This window comes from Alosa alosa, chromosome 1 (assembly GCF_017589495.1).
Source record: "Alosa alosa isolate M-15738 ecotype Scorff River chromosome 1, AALO_Geno_1.1, whole genome shotgun sequence".
Classification (NCBI taxonomy): domain Eukaryota; kingdom Metazoa; phylum Chordata; class Actinopteri; order Clupeiformes; family Clupeidae; genus Alosa; species Alosa alosa.
Window position 1 is genome coordinate 34,132,836 of NC_063189.1, and position 16,911 is coordinate 34,149,746.

Below are 16,911 nucleotides of genomic sequence, written 5' to 3' on the forward strand. Positions count from 1 at the left end.
GAGGGCTATCTGCAGTCCTATCTAGTACAGGAGGGCTATCTGCAGCCCCTATCTAGCCCTCAAGTAAGAAGGTGACCGCAAGAAAGGGAGATTGAGAATAAAAAGGCTTTGTAGTCTAAACAGTCTGCTCTCCAGCCCACTGGTGTACAGCTGAGCCATGGACAATGGTGGAGCCACTTCAATTACAGCACTCATCAACAACAGGCACTCAATAATAACATACATTCAGATGGATGGCAGGAAATGGAACAGACTCCAAAATGACAGTCTATTTCACAAAGAGCACATTTCCAAGCGACAAGATATGCTAGATTTAGATCTCTGACACAGAACAGCAAATAGGGCAATTCCACACCTTGCAGTTTAACTGTGAGAAAAGCTGACAAGCTGACTTTTTTGCACGTCTCACACACACACACACACACACACTCATATAACAGACAGTGTAAAATAATCTGTTGAATGTCACTGAAACACTCTTCCGCAATGAAGTATACTGGGCCAAGCAACTGGCTCATTCCGATTGCTGTGCATCTGTTTTTACTTATGACGCAAGGCATTACGACAGAACATAACATATGTACTCACCCTCTCTATATAAGTCCAGATGTAGCCTTCATAGGTCTGCAGTTGTCTTAATAGGTGTGACTAGTATACGGTCCTGTATCGCTATGCTAGGCTTACTCTCCAGCGCTACAGCAGATTCTAGAGCACTGAGGTCAGCTATTTTGCTTCACCCAGGCCTTGGCCACGGTCACACAAACTGGATGACAACAACTACAATGATGATGCTGGCCAACCGCTGACCACTGTTAACATAAACAAGAGGTGAGTGTCTGAGGGAGTGGGAGTGGGGGTGGGTGGGGACCCTGTGCCATGAGTGACATCAGTGCATTGCTGAAATGTCACACAGGGGCTATCAAACATGACAGTGGTCTGGTCACATGGCTGCAGTGCCCATGCAGCTGTGTCCCATCTGACGGAGGCTGCACACACACACATGAAATCCGAGTGCTGGCCTCGGGCCGGGAGGCTGGACGCTCTCGGGGGTTGAGAGAGAGGCCCTGGATGGGGAAGCAGAATCCTGACCGCCTCCTTAATGGCCTCCTTATGAGGGACCATACACGCCCCAGAGGCTGCAAACAGCTCAGCCCAGAGTTACGGAGCACAGTCTGAGCCTCTGCCCTGTACTCACACAGACACAAACAAACAAGCACAAACACACACACACACACACACACACACACACACACACACAAAATGACCTCACCTCACACATATTTAGAACCACACAAAGACACATGCATTTCCTCTTCAAATTTCTCTTCCAGGAGCTGACACTCACACAAAATCACACACTGCAAAAATCTGCAGTGACAGTGTAGGGGAGGATGACAGGCCAGTACTGTTATGAGAGATTGGGACACTTTTCAATTCAACTATATTTTAACTGTCACACTACGTAAACAATCCAGATAGCAACAATCTAAAATCTCAGCTTACATGAACTATACAGCTTAATGTTTATGACAAGGTAACACATTGCAGGGCTACAAGTTACCATTACGCAACCAAGGGAGAATCTGATTGCAGTCCTTCAGAAGTGAATGAATTATATTGTGCATGTGTCACCAGTCCAGACAGGTGCAATTGGGGAGCATGTGAAGCGTGTGCCTGCCTTTCCCTTTTCCCAAACAGCAGGGGCTCACACTCTGTTCTGAAATCACCATCATTACCAAGGATCCCCATCAGCTCAAATGGACAAAGCAACACCTTGTCTACAGTTTGCACTGAGACGAAAAACATGAACAAATTAACTTAAAGGGGAACAGACCAATAAAGTGCTTGTTCTTCCATATCAATAATTACCCTATAGAAATACACAACACTAAAATAGGAATGAATCCAGATATACAACCAAACAGGATAGTCGTAGAGATGGGGCCAATAGTAAAGCTACTACATAAATCACTTTTAAATTCAGGACACAGCAGGGGGGCATTACAGACAATTTGCTGTACATTAGAAGCAGACCCAGTCATCCATGCATGGCTGTTATTTGTCTATCAAATGATCCAAGCCAGTGTTTTTTCTGTCTGTCTGCAGGTTGGTGAGGGTGGCTTCTGCTCAACATTATGCAGACACTCCCCCAACTAAGCACTACCAGCATCAATCACATGGATGTTGGATGAGAGGGGGTTAAAGATCTGCATACAAATGAAAAAAAAAAATTCTCTGCAAGCTTTCCATGTCGCAAGCCTTCTGTTCACACACACGCACACACTTCTCATCAGCAGATCTATATGTTCAGTGATAGAGGATTATGGTGGCGGACTGCTCTGTGGTCCCATGAGTCCCCTCCCCCCAGTCCCTGTAGCCTCCAGCATATGTGTGCTTCCACAATCTTGTACAAAGACCTTCCAGATATAAAGACCCAATGCATCACATTAACAGTGTAGGCTACAGAAGGATGAGATGCATTTCTTCCCGTCATACAGTATATGTATGATCAACTGTGATTATGAACTGAAAAGAAGATGACTACAGACGTCTATGTAAGGCCATGATCAAATACAGCTATGGTCAAGCCATTGTCACACAAGGACAGATTAACCATTCAGATGAACGGAGGGAGAGGCACACAAAGACTCGTCTCTAGTGGCAATGGCATCGACTGTTCTGGTGGTGACCTCATCTTCGGGAACTGTGTTCATTTTCCCTCAGCTGTCCTACTGTTGCTGAGGACTATTACATCTATTACTGACCAACAGAGATGCCATCCAGCTACTGTTGCTGAGGACTATTACATCTATTACTGACCAACAGAGATGCCATCCAGCTACTGTTGCTGAGGACTATTGCATCTATTACTGACCAACAGAGATGTCATCCAGCTACTGTTGCTGACTATTACTGTACATATATTACTGACCAACAGAGATGTCATCCAGCTACTGTTGCTGAGGACTATTACATCTATTACTGACCAATAGAGATGCCATCCAGCTACTGTTGCTGAGGACTATTACATCTATTACTGACCAACAGAGATGTCATCCAGCTACTGTTGCTGAGGACTATTACTGTACATCTATTACTCACCAACAGAGATGTCATCCAGCTACTGTTGCTGAGGACTATTACATCGATTACTGACCAACAGAGATGTCATCCAGCTACTGTTGCTGAGGACTATTACTGTACATCTATTACTGACCAACAGAGATGTCATCCAGCTACTGTTGCTGAGGACTATTACATCTATTACTGACCAACAGAGAGGTCATCCGCAAAATCTTCATTCATAACATCTTGCCTGTGCCAACAAAAGTGAAGCTTCAGTGGCTTTATGAGCTGCCAGTTATATTTTTGTAAAATATAAATAAAGTATATTATAATTAAACTGTAGCAATAAAGTATTTTATAATTAAACTGTAGCAATATAATGTGTGGTGAACAAAAACCCTGCACAACATCAAATGTCTAAATTAACTTTAAATGTTAATTACATTCATTATGCAGCATTTGTTTATGGTGGAGGGCAGGTTATCCAGTTATGTATGATAAATGTTTATAGGCTTATTATGTACATTTTACTCTAATACTAAACCACAACTTAAGAACACATGCCATTTGTACAGATGTGGTACTGCTGTGCAAACACTGGCAAACCTTTGTACTGTTAACTGCAGCATTTCAGATTTGTTTCACGTTTGCTGCTATGTGAACTGATGTGATTCTTTCTCACTCCTTTAAGTGGTTACATCTCGGGGCGGCTCTTCTGTTGTTGCATCGATTGACACTGAGACCTCTGCTGTCTCTCTCAGCCCCCACGAGACCAGGGAGGCCTCTCGAGTGAAGAGGCCCCAACATGAGGATGTAGCACATGCTCATATTGTGCATGGTACTAAAAATACGCTCTCAGCTCTCCACCACACGTGCAAATGAAAAAATGAGGGCAATCTTGTCTCTTTCCTGTGTACAGTAGTAGTAACAGAATGTTGATAAGTGAGCTGTTGCACTCTGAAGCACAACATGCTTCACAAGCATACTATTCGGTATTCTGTGAATGAAGACCATGTAAAGAATCATTACAAATAAAGAAGCCATACTGCTACTGTCATTTGAAGCAACAGTGATTCACCGTCAGTGGAAATGGGTTGCACTCGTGTGTTGTGAGGACTGTGAATGCAAAGCCAAGCATGTATGTAGGAGGCTTGACAAAGATTTCTTGAATTGCCTTCACGTCAGGGCTCTCCTCAGATAGCATGCATCTGCAATCAATAATGCCCCCACCCCACCCCACCCCACACAGGCCCTCTTCCTCTCTGAACCCAGAAACACACAATCTGCTCTCTCCATATCTGTCTCCCTGTGTGGGCGTCAGTTGTAGTCTGTGCACAAAGATAACGTCATTGAAAGCAACACCAGAGGGAATTGACGCACAATATTCAACAGTGTCTGGTCTGTGAACAAATGTATGTATTCAGCAACTATCATTCTGGAATTGTTCTCCTGATGACGGCAAAATGGTGCGATTTCTACCATAGCCTACTATTCACTGAGTAAAATTGAAGGTTACATGAATCAGGTCTAAGCTGTAGGCTACAGAATTATGTGAGTTAGCCTATAGGGTTCCTTAAAGAGTCAGGCAAACAGGTGGCATATCGGCCTGATGATGGTAACTGACCGAAACCATCAGGCAATGGATGCGCAGCTTATTTTATGGCTGCTGAAGCCTATCTGTCACACACAAAAACTGTTAACTGCTAAATGTAGGCTATCAAATAAATGAAAAGGGAAGGCCATCGATGTCAGTATTTGGCTGTTAGTTACTGAAAACAAACTAATCAGCAGCTTATCCCTCCAAAATGGTAATGTGCACTTCATGTTTAAATGGACAACTTGTTGTGATGTGCGTTTAATTGTAGGCTACCCACTCCGAAGGATCCAATGTTGTAAGCTAACCTCATACGCAAAAAGCTGGCATGGTTACCAACTAGGTTGTCCCTTAGGGATCCGTTATTATTATTCTTTTATCTGAGAAGCATTGATGTTTCAGCACCGAAACCTTCAATCACTTCAACGAAACTTGTGATTTCCTGTTGATTTGAGAGCTTCGTTACAAGTTCACACACTACGAACGATGATTAGCCTACTGAGGCATAGGACTACTTCGCTGGAGATGATTCTCGGGGATCAGGATCTTGACAGTTTAAAACTATAGTCTTGGCATCATCCACATCAACTGTGGAAAAAAAACACGGTGGGGATGCTCCCTTTTCCCATCCCGACGAAAAAAGTAAACACTTACGTGAACTCCATGGCTGCACTGTCTAGCTTTCCGGATTGCGTGTAGCGTAGGGAGGACCGTCAGGACAAGCTGTTAAAATCAATCGTTTCCATTCTGCATAGCCTAATGTGCTTCGTAGCAAACACAAACGTCGGATTGCGCGAGCTGTCAGTACTCGAACACGAGGGGGAGGGTCGTGTTGTCATTATAGTGTGGCGACCAATCAGTAAAATCCATACAGCTTGTAGGCGGGGCCCAACTCTGGCTTTTAACCCTAGATCAGGGCAAGAGGTCAGAAGCTAAAGCTTTGCAGTGTTTAACTCTCCAGTGAGCAGTAATCCATCTAATTGCCTTGTCTAAAATCATATGCATATTACACCAACATTAATGCTGATAACTTGTATGATCCCATTTCCTATTCACATACCTATTGTATCAAGCCTATGACATGGACAAACATACACATAAAACACATACCTATGTGACAAGACATGGCATGAAGACAATATCTTAAAACCTTGAACAAGTTTCAAATCATCCTAAAAGCTCCATGTGTAATTGGAGTGTCTCAGGGCTGACAACATGTTATAACCATACATCTCCAAATTGTGAATTCCCTACATCCCTCAGAAAAGCAGGCTAAACAACAAAACAGTTTCCAATGCCACAACATATTATACAGACAAGACACATATACAAGAGGTTGGCACACTTCATATAAAATTAAGAATTTTGTCCCAAGTAGCCAACATGAGTGATCTTTTATCTTTTGCAGGGGCCCGGATAAGTTGCCGCTCACTGTTCCGAGTCGCTCCCTCTGGGCCTGTAACACATGGACAGGCTGATTGTCCCAACAGGCACTAGGAATCGCTGAGTCACACAAAGCGGACTGTGTGGGGGGCTGCTATCGCCCAGGATACAGCCTGTTGAAACTTGGACATCTCATCACAAAAAGCAGTAACAACAGGCACACATATAAGGAAAAAGTTGCAAGTGAAATATTAAAGGCTCCCCTTGCCTAGTAAAGACCTTGCAATATTGGCGTACCCTTTCACGACGTGTGAACAAAGAGAAAGAAAACAACTGAGGCAATCTGACCATCTGACCTAAAAGAGGCTGACATACACTGCCAAATGTCTCACACAAACCAGTACAATCAGTAGACCTCTAAATGTGTTCGATTCCATGAAACTGTTTAGCACAGATACTATTGTGAGTGGAGTGCATGTATGGAGGATGTACAGTAGGCTGTGCATGTATAGAGGATTTATTTTTATGCTCATAGTGTATTCTCTTGATGCATGTGAACCAAACCGTGAACATATTCACAAACACACAGATAGAGAGAGAGAGAGAGAGAGAGAGAGAGAGAGAGAGAGAGAGGAAATATATCAAAAATAGCTCCCAGTGCACACTGGAGTCCTGACAAGGTGATGGACTCTTCTGTTTTCACATTGAGTTGTCAAGGCCGAGGAAGAACAATGAAAGGACTCTTGGCACCCACTGCCATGTTTTACCAAAACAGGATGCCACTTAGGGACGCTTTCTCCTTGGATCTGTGGTTCAGTCAGAATGTTATATGAGAGTCTATGAAGCTATAAACAACAAGGAGAAACAACAACTTAATGTCCATGTTCATTCTAATGTGAACTTGCTATAGACAATACAGTCTTCCAGACTTCAAGGAAAGCAAAATATAAAAATATAAGAATTAAAATGAACTCATCACTTAATGCTAGACTAAGCAACACAGGTCAGGTGTTAGAATCCTTGTGCTATAGGTATGAGTGGAGTGGGATACTACCATAATGATGTACTACCATAACAGCGACGACAACAACAACAACAACAACAATAACCACGAACCAAAGACGCAAACACAAAATCAAGAACAAAGCCATTCAGGAGATGCACTAAACAGCTCTGTGTTTCAGGTAGGAGCATTGCAAAAATTAAAGAACATTTTTCACAGCCGGACTTTGCTTACTATCACCAAAAGACACCAATTATCATGTAGGCAAGCTTACAGCAGTGCCAATAAGAGTTTGGGTGGTGATTGTAAGTTTCTGCATGCCTAGGTAGGCTTGTTTAATACTGATCTCTAACATATGCCTGATATATAACTGGCTATATCAGAGGGGCAGCCGTGGCCCACTGGTTAGCACTCTGGACTTGTAACCGGAGGGTTGCCGGTTCGAGCCCCGACCAGTGGGCCGCGGCTGAAGTGCCCTTGAGCAAGGCACCTAACCCCTCACTGCTCCCCGAGCGCCGCCATTGAAGCAGGCAGCTCACTGCGCTGGGATTAGTGTGTGCTTCACCTCACTGTGTCCTGTTTGTGTTTCACTAATTCACCGATTGGGTTAAATGCAGAGACCAAATTTCCCTCACGGGATCAAAAAAGTATATATACTTATATATATATTTGTTACTACTGTTAGACTTGGCAGACACAAACTAACAGTCTGACCTGAGTAAACAGACGCACTAGACTAGTGCATTCTGACTTTTAGCTTTCATTTCATCTTTGACACTGGCTTGGGTATGGCAGCAAAGTACATGCATCTCAGCGTAAATAACTTGCCTTCAGTATTTCATACTAAACTAAACCTCACCACATTTTGTTAACACAATCGTATGAATATAACTGTGAAGACATATTAAAGACATATAAACCTCAAACAGAACACATTTCCATCATGTTCCATCATCACTAAAAATGTTTGCACATACACATCAAACAATCTTTAAACTATTTTTAAATAATGTGAAAGGACAGCAGTGCCGGTTTGTATAGCAGCTCAGAGTGAGTTGTCATTTTGATTGGCAGATAAGTATTTCTTACACTTTGACACCCTCTACTGGTGGAGCAGGAGAATACAACCTGTTTATTGACAGACCATTTCATTTGATAATGGTCAGCCAACAAACAGGTAGTCTGCATGACACAGCCTAGAGAGTTGGTTCTGCTTGTTGTTCACAGCTTATTATCACACAGCCACCATCAGTAATGCCAGCTGTACCAGTCCCATGCCTCGTGCCCATCGATCCAGGAAAACATCGGGTCATGACACTCCGATATTCTACACCCTTGGGGAAAATAAAGTCACGCAAGAGCCGAGTGTGCTGCCAAGCTCGAGCCCCATCAATAATGATGCACAATAGCTTACGAACAACAAAGAACCTATACTGCATGCTGATCTCAAACAATAATATGGGCCTCTAAATTTTCCTAGAATTCTGCCACAACGAGATGGTTGACAGTCAGCAGAAACTTCCCAACAGAACCCTCCTTTCTCACATTTTACAGTTATCTTTGTCTCCACATCGCCCCCGGTGAAGAGAGTGCTTGATGCACTGCACTTCTGTTGCACCTGACAGCCTGATCAAAGGGAGGCCCATAAAGTCCCTTTGTTGCAGCTCAGCCCTGCGTTGCATTCCACTGAATCCTTAAAATAATAACTGGATCAGTCCAGGAGCAACACTGCACTGCAGTAACAATTATCCCACATAACCCAGCACTGCAGAAGGACAGGACTACTTCCACTTCTGCTCTCCCCAGCCTGCCGTTACTCAAGCAATTAAAATGGGCTCACATCCAACAGGAGAGTCTTATGCAATAGTACACTGCTGCACCACACAGAGACCTAAATTGCTACTAAGAACCGAAGCAAAACCTCCTCAAGCTGATATTTAATGCATGCACACATGATTCTGCTACATCTATGACCTGTCACTGTGAAAAATCAAAAAAGATCATAATAAAAACAAACAACAGATTTTATACTTGTATTTGCACATTCCACAAGACTGAACATCTTAATATTTTCACAACATCCCTTTCTCAAACTAATCTGCAGGTGTGGGCCTATTTTGATATCTACAAATAATATATTGTTCAATTCTTTATCACCCCTTTCAATGCAAGCATGTAATTTTATAAACATATAATTTTATAAACATATGTTGTTAACTCTTATTCTAAAAACATATCAGTTCAGGATGAGCTTAATGATGTCCTCACACCATGCTTTTGGACATGAGGAGCCATGTCAGTCCTCAGGCTGAAGCTGACAAGAGAACAGTTCCTGGAACAACTCACATCAGTGTTATTGTTTAGTCACTGTTCACACTATTCCTGTAAAGTTTTTCTTTGGTAACTATTACTAACTCTTCTTATTGAATATAATGACAGAAATAACATCTGATCGATGTAAAGTCTGGTCAATGTAATGACATCTGGTCGCTGTAAAGATGCAAAGTTAGATACTATATGCTCATGCTTTATGGTTTCATATGGTTGGCTTTGGATGGTAGTCTAAAGTTAGGGTTCAGATGTTTATATGGACCATGATGCCCAGCTTAGATAAACATTCCTGCAACAGAATCAGCATTCAGTTTAACTGCTTTATCTATCCTACTGCACATCTCTGTCAAGGACTCACAAAGTAGATAGAAGAGAACAGGCTGATTTCTCTATCCAAATTAGGTAGGTGTACACACGTTAAAACAAATGCTATTCTATCAACATACAAGCAAATGCAGAATGACACGAGTTGGTCAAAATATTCCGAATTGCAAAACAAGGACTGCACAACGTTTTAGTTGCTACTAAAAGGAGCGGAAATGAGAGACGTGATTCTTCAGTGCTCTGACTGTAGGCTACAAGATGCGATCTACATTAGAAAACATTTATCAAATGTCCATTTAGTCTGGTGAAAACGGCTAGAGTAGCAGAGCGTCTGATCCTCAACCCTGGGATGGCATGCATGCATGCATGTTTAGCCTATGAGGACGCCAAAAAGATCCATGCGTGCATGCATGTCCCACTAACTGACTGACGCACCTTGTATCATCTTTGAATAACCCTTCATTAGCATCTTTTTAGAGAAGTTAATTTTGTTACCATGTAATGTTACATTAGGCTACAGCATTTCCTCAATTAATCTAAGCATGTGTGAACACATCAACAGCAAGCAGCATGTCAGAGAGTCAGCGTAGATAACTTAACAAATAGTTACTCAGTTCAGCCATTCCCTTCATTCACTCATAATAAAAAGCCCTGTATGACGAGTCCTCGGCTAGGCAACTAGCGAGACATAGGCTACTTACTTACTCACTCCTGTGCTGTGTCCTTGCGTTTGCGTTGGGCAGCAGTGGATGTCCTACATACAGATAGACGCTATAGGCTACCCGCAATACTTTCTCGTTGAGATGTGCAGCCAAGACGTCCGGGCAGGGACTAGGAGAAGTTGCTGTTCCTTTCATCCGTGCAAGGAGAATAATAGCATGCTTTCCTATTTACCTCGGTGTTACTGCAGTCACATGGAGGCTTTACACGAGAGTCCCCCAGTGGAATAGACATGCATTAGTCCAATCCGTTTTCACGCACGGCGTTATAAATTATTATGACCGCCGCGCAGCGAACCGGCGGTCATATGGGTTTAGTCAGATTTTTTTTTTCTTTTTTTTTTTTTTTTTTTCGCATGTCCAAATTTCCGTCAAGTATTCCCGGGACACTGAAAGATGTGTGCATTCTATAACCACTCATTTCATGTATAGCGCCACCTAGTTAAACACAAAAAAGTAAAAATGACGTGTAATCGCAGGTATCTGTGACCTAACATAGTCAAAACTGCACGAAATTGGAAGTGTAGGATCATTATGACACATTCTGAATGCATGCCAAGTTTTGTGAACTTTCGTTCATGGGGGGCCTTACAATAAAATTATTTATGTGTACATTTAGTGACCGTACACCAACAAGGATTCCTGGGACACTGAAAGACCGGGGTACACGAAACTTGGTGGGCATGTAACCCCACATGGATAGCATGGAACCATCGTTTTTCATTTTGATCTGTAGCCCCCCCCGCTGGACTGGACCCCCCCGAAAGGAGGGTAGGGCAGACACAGTTTTCTGTGAATATCTTGAGAACCGTAGGGCCTAGGATGACCAATTCTTTCTGTGTGTTTGCCTCCAGGGGTCATGTTAACCCATTCCATGTGCACACATGTGCATAAACAGATACACACGCACACACATACATTCACAGTAATCATACAAATGACACATACTCACACAGTAGACATATGTACGCATGCATGCACATGTACAAACACACATACGCAGACAAACACACAAGCACGCACACACACACACACACACACACATAAACATGAACGTGTGCACGCACACATGTACACAATTCAATAATTTCTCAGAATTATGAACAGGCAAGATGGGGGTGGGGTTGTATAAAATGAATTTTACATGTGAAATCTATGAACTAATCATGTTTTGGTACTTGTTGTCTAGCAGATACCAGTGAGAATTGAATGTGGATAATGCAATTTAGTGAGACAGTTAGAATCATATAGGCCTTTCAGCGTGATGTATTTTTGTGGAAAAAATGTGCTGGACTGGGCGGCGGTCATATTTTGTACCGCTCTGCGGTACATCTAGTTTAGGTTATTGTGATCTAAGCTAAAAGTAAAAATAGACCGAAGTTATGAATCCATGATTAACTCAGTTCTGTAGATTGCATTGTTGGAGGGGAGATATGATTCAAGTTAACTTTTTGTGGAAAAAAATGCTTTATGTGTATGACATTTTTGTTTTGTATTCTGAAAGATGATTGCAAATATTTTTCGTTGTACATATCTATGGAATTATTCTCATGTAAAACGACTATTTCCTTGACCCCAAATCCCCAATTAAAACATTCTAATGATTTAGCTCTCAATGAAAGGCGAAAGAGTAATAAACACACAGCCACACTGAAATAAATAGCCTACTGTACACTATTCTTAAGTAAAGCATGTTTGCAGAGGAGATAAGCCACTATTTCAGCCTTTTTAAGTGACAGATTTTGAATTACACTAGAAGTGACTCCTGTAGTGTACAAATATTTGAAATCAAATCACAGTGACCAATGAGCATCCTAATTTCCATTCCACTCGCCTCTCTTGTGCATCAGACGCTTTGCATGAGCCATGTTACCAAGGGAACCCTCCCTTATCCCTCCCTTTCCTTGGGAGGCTGTTACCTAAGCAACTACACATTATGCATCAGCCCATGAAAGGCTTTTCAGAAATAATAATGAAAAACGAAAGGAAAAGAGGGATGGTGTGTGTGTGTGTGTGTGTGTGTGTGTGTGTGTGTGTGTGTGTGTGTGTGTCTGGGGGGGTGTTAACGGCAAGCAGCACAGAGCATTATTTGCATCCCCTTTAATCCCAGATTTCTTTGATACTGTTGTGTTTTGGGCTTGAATCCTCGCACCCCCCACTACACACGCACACTGATGTGACTCACTAGAGTGAACATCATCCCAGCCCTCTGAGGCTGCATTGTACTGCTGGAGAAAGGAGACTGAGAGCAAACTTGGGATTGGGCCTCTTCCTTTTTATTGAGCTCTCAATCTCTCCTTCAACACACATTAGCACACACAATACTACCAGACATTCTGAAAAGCTGAAAATACTTTCTGTGAAAGATAACTGGCATCACCTTTTATAACTGTCACAACGTTTTATTTCATGGTTCCACAAGTACCACCTGCTATTTTTAGTCTTGGTAGAACATCCCCTCATAACAAAAGTTTAATTTCTCTGACTGTCATGGAGTAACAACTAAAAAATGCAGTTTTCCTGGTCTCAGCCGAGAGAGAAATGCTGAGGAGTGTAAAAAGGAGGATCTCTTTATACAAATGGCTTTGGGTCTTCTAGTGTTGCCAAAAACTTTTGGATTATGGGATAATAAATCAGAGAGAGAGTATCAATTGCTAAATAAAATGTTAGCACAGGAGGCAGGGTTGTTAGGATAAATATTTGTCACTGATGTAGCCTATTCAACACCCATCTCTGAGGGTTGCCCTGGACCCCTAAGCTCAGTCATCATCAGCGCTAAATGTCGTATTCGCTTTGGTGTCACCGAAAACATAATGGCATTCTTACCCCATGATTAATCCTTAGTCTTTTCGTCCAAATGTGAATTGAAGAATCAGTCACAGGGAAGTCAATATTTTATGAGAGGATGTTGAAGACCTTTCAGATATGCCAGTGATCTGCGATGTAAGAAAAAGAAAACTGTGAAACACTGGTTAAAACTGAATAAATGACATACATGGGGCTGACTCCCACACCAGACACTTCATCCACTTACAGAGTAGACACATGATAAACAAACACACACACACACACACACACACACACACACACACACACACACACACACTTTTGAGATCCTAAAGCAGTGAGATTTCTCAGGGGGACAGTTTGAGCAGCCCCCTTGCGCTGAGCCTCTTATGTCTAATCACTGTTCCACTTCTGACCTCCACTCGTAATCCAGTGGCAAGTTGGAGAAGGACCCGTTGCCTACACTGCCTCAAATTAACACCACATCACATAGCATGGTGACTAAATAATACATACATTAGGTTGTTCTCCATGGGCTAAATTAACACCACATCACATGGTGACTAAACAATACATACATAATAGGTTGTATTCCATGGGCTAAATGTTTTACTACACTTACGTAAGCACACATTAGCTATGCAAACCGACAGTATATTCTGCATGCATTGCTGACTCTTGAAATTCATATGCAATTTGGAATGTGTAATCATGCAGTTGATTTACAAAAGGAGTGAATCAGTAGCATGTTTTTAGGCAGCTGAAACGTCACAACAACTTTTTCTAAGGAGACGATATTGCAAATATAGTGTGACATGATAAATAGTGGTTCAGAAAACATCCACTATAAAATGAAACTATATGATTGCCTTTTTAAGGTGTATCATAAGAAAAACTTAATGATAGTAGCACTGTACATGCATGACAGACAGTCTGACTCCAATAATCTGATAAGACACTAGCCTACAGACTGACTAACAGTACAACAATAGACAACGCAGTTCATGCCTTAAGACTTCACTCAACAGTTTCAAAACACAAACACAAAAAAGCGAGGAGATGAAAAGACACTTATGTCAACATGTCTGTGTAATAGAGACTAGAGTAAACCACTTTTACTTTGGTAGATGTCAGAATCACCTGTAGTGTGAAGTGGGTCTAGGATCTTCATTCAGGCTGTTGCTGTTGTTCCGATGAGACATGTCCTGTACATCTCACAGCTTCAAGATCATAAAAAAAACTTGTTCATGATTAATGATTGCCTGTTGATTAATCCGGCTGAAGGATTCATCAATTTATAGCCAATAAAAGTTGTAGACAGCGTGTAATAAACTAAAGCTAGTAGCCATGGTTTCCAGGCTACTTCCGTATTTCCAGCATTGGGAGATGGTTGCTCACCTTGATCTGCTGACCTGGCTGAGACTTCTACTACATTGACGCTCTGAGGATACCCATTAGATGAGAGATTAGGAGGGATTTGGTGGTAATCCTTCAGGCACGAGCAGAGAAAGTTGATCCACAGATCAGTGAGACTGAGCAAATGTGAAACTCAGACAGGAACAGGTTGCACATTTCCAAGTACCACAATAGTTACAAAAATAGTTCTCACTTCTAAGGATTTCAATTGATTATTTTGCTTTTTCCTATAATTGCTTTTCTTCCTAATGTACTGTACTGTGCATTCTCAATTAGAACATTCTGACCAGAGCATCTTATTGCTGATCTTGAATTGGCATTAACAGATATTAATTATTAATTATTATAACAGTCATTAGCCAGGCCATTAACCAGGTCTTGGTATAGTGGAAATAATGAGGTTTAATAAAGAAGGGACTGTCTCATCAAGAAATGTTATGTCAGTCATGGTGCACCATCATTGTCAGTATGTGGAACTATTTATGATTGAGATGTATGTTAGGTAATTCAAATGATCATATTCATCATATCATTTGCCCCAGTTGAAAAAAGCCCATCAGTGGCAGGTAGTTTTCTGCAATCAAATAAAAATGCAATGCTGCCCCCATGTGTTGAGGAACATGCATAACATCTACTCAAAGAAACTGTACTCCAGTTCGCAAAGGGGGCAGCTTAAACTGGATTCATCATCTGAGTTAACCTGACTCTTGCCAGATGAATTTCGTTCCGCCTATTTTAGATAATGTAAAGGTGACATCATGTTATGTTATTTCCTTGACAAACATAATTTCCTGCTACCTGAATGGTGCGTTTTCCACTATATCCCTTATTGAATGAACAATAAAGGGTTCAGGTTTCTTTGGTTCAATCAGGCTTTACATAGTCTAATGTCCATTCATAATTTAATTTAATTTAATTTATTGTGCTTATAGAGCGCCAAAACACAGAATGTAGGCAATCAGAGAAAAAAGGAAAGAAAGGAAGAAAAGAAAAGAAAGAGAGAGGCCCATGGGTAACAGGGGCGACGGAAAAACTCCCTAGAATTGGAGATACATATAGGAAGAAACCTTGAGCAGATCCACAACTCAAGGGCCTGACCCATCTGCCTAGGGTCAAATACAGGACAGTAAGGTCTGTATATATGACAAATGCATAGTCAGGTGTAGAGAATAGGACATGGTGTTTAAATCATTTGAGCTGAAAGTTACAAGAGGTGGGATGAGAAAGTTCAAATAGTCCAGAGTTGGAATTGTCCAGGGGAAGGGAGTTGTCAAGAGGCATGTGGTGGGTCGGCAGATGGGCCAGGAATCCAGGCAGAGTTGTCATAGGATTGAGGATGGGACTTCAGGTGAGATGGGTGAGAAGAGGGTCAAACACACGGATGGTTGATGACTGGTGATGATACTGTATACCTCACAAGTGAGGTTCAGTAAGGGGGAAGAAAGAGAGATGTAGAGTGGGTTAGTATTACTGAAAATCAAAATGATTAATGTCAATAAGTAATCAGTGGTACTATATATTGTTACAGTATACCATAGTGAGAATAGGCAAGAGAGGGAGAGTTGAGAGAGAGAGAGAAGGGGTGAGAGGAGGGGGTTGTACGGTGTGGCACATGAAAAGTCCATGACAGCACTATGCTATAGCAGCATAACCAAGGCATGGTGAGGGGTAGTCAACACCAGCGCAGGTATGGTCAGTGACCACCATCGCACGCGTGACTGGGGTGCCAGTCACACGAGGACTATGCAGCAGGGATGGATTACTGCACAGTCCTACCGGGCCCAGGCCCAGGGGCCCAAGGGGTCAGGGGGCCCTAAAGCCCAAGCCATTGCATGGAATCATTGCCTCAATATCAACAACAACAATGTAGGCTATGAATCTGATTGAATTTAGTATTGGCCATCCCCAAAATGCACCAGAATACAGGAAATCACATCAAACAAATTAAACATTTCCTGGGGGAGGACCCCCAAACCCCCCCTCCGACAATTAGTGGGGGGGCCTTAATACATCTGGGCCCAGGGGCCCGAAAGTTCATAATCCGCCCATGCTCAGCAGGGTGGTCCATTCCAAAAATCCCTGAGGTGGGTGAAGTTCCACACCGCACCATACCTAACTATGGGAGGCAGTAAAGAGGTATGATTTAAGTCTAGACTTAAAAATTGGGAGGGGGTCTGCTGGTCGAATTGAGGAAGGGAGATTATTCCAGAGGAGGGGTGCGCAATAGCTGATGCCATGTCATACCTTACAATCTAGCAAAACCTTTATTACACTCTTAGAGGGACTTT

The 16,911-nt window shown here is 42.2% G+C and overlaps 1 protein-coding gene across 4 annotated transcripts in view; it reads right to left on the bottom strand.

Annotated features, from left to right (window-relative positions):
* Nucleotides 1-13,270, bottom strand: part of trim2a (tripartite motif containing 2a) — a 29,471-nt gene extending 16,201 nt beyond the window's left edge. The window contains exon 1 of one of the 4 annotated variants that reach the window (XM_048248433.1): nucleotides 13,247-13,270. The gene's annotated coding sequence lies outside the window, so the exon portion shown is untranslated. Of the gene's footprint in view, nucleotides 1-5,314; nucleotides 5,456-10,402; nucleotides 10,641-13,246 lie in introns of those variants that run through there. The other 3 variants (XM_048248408.1, XM_048248399.1, XM_048248390.1) reach the window with 3 other exon arrangements.
* Nucleotides 13,271-16,911: the final 3,641 nt, after the last annotated feature.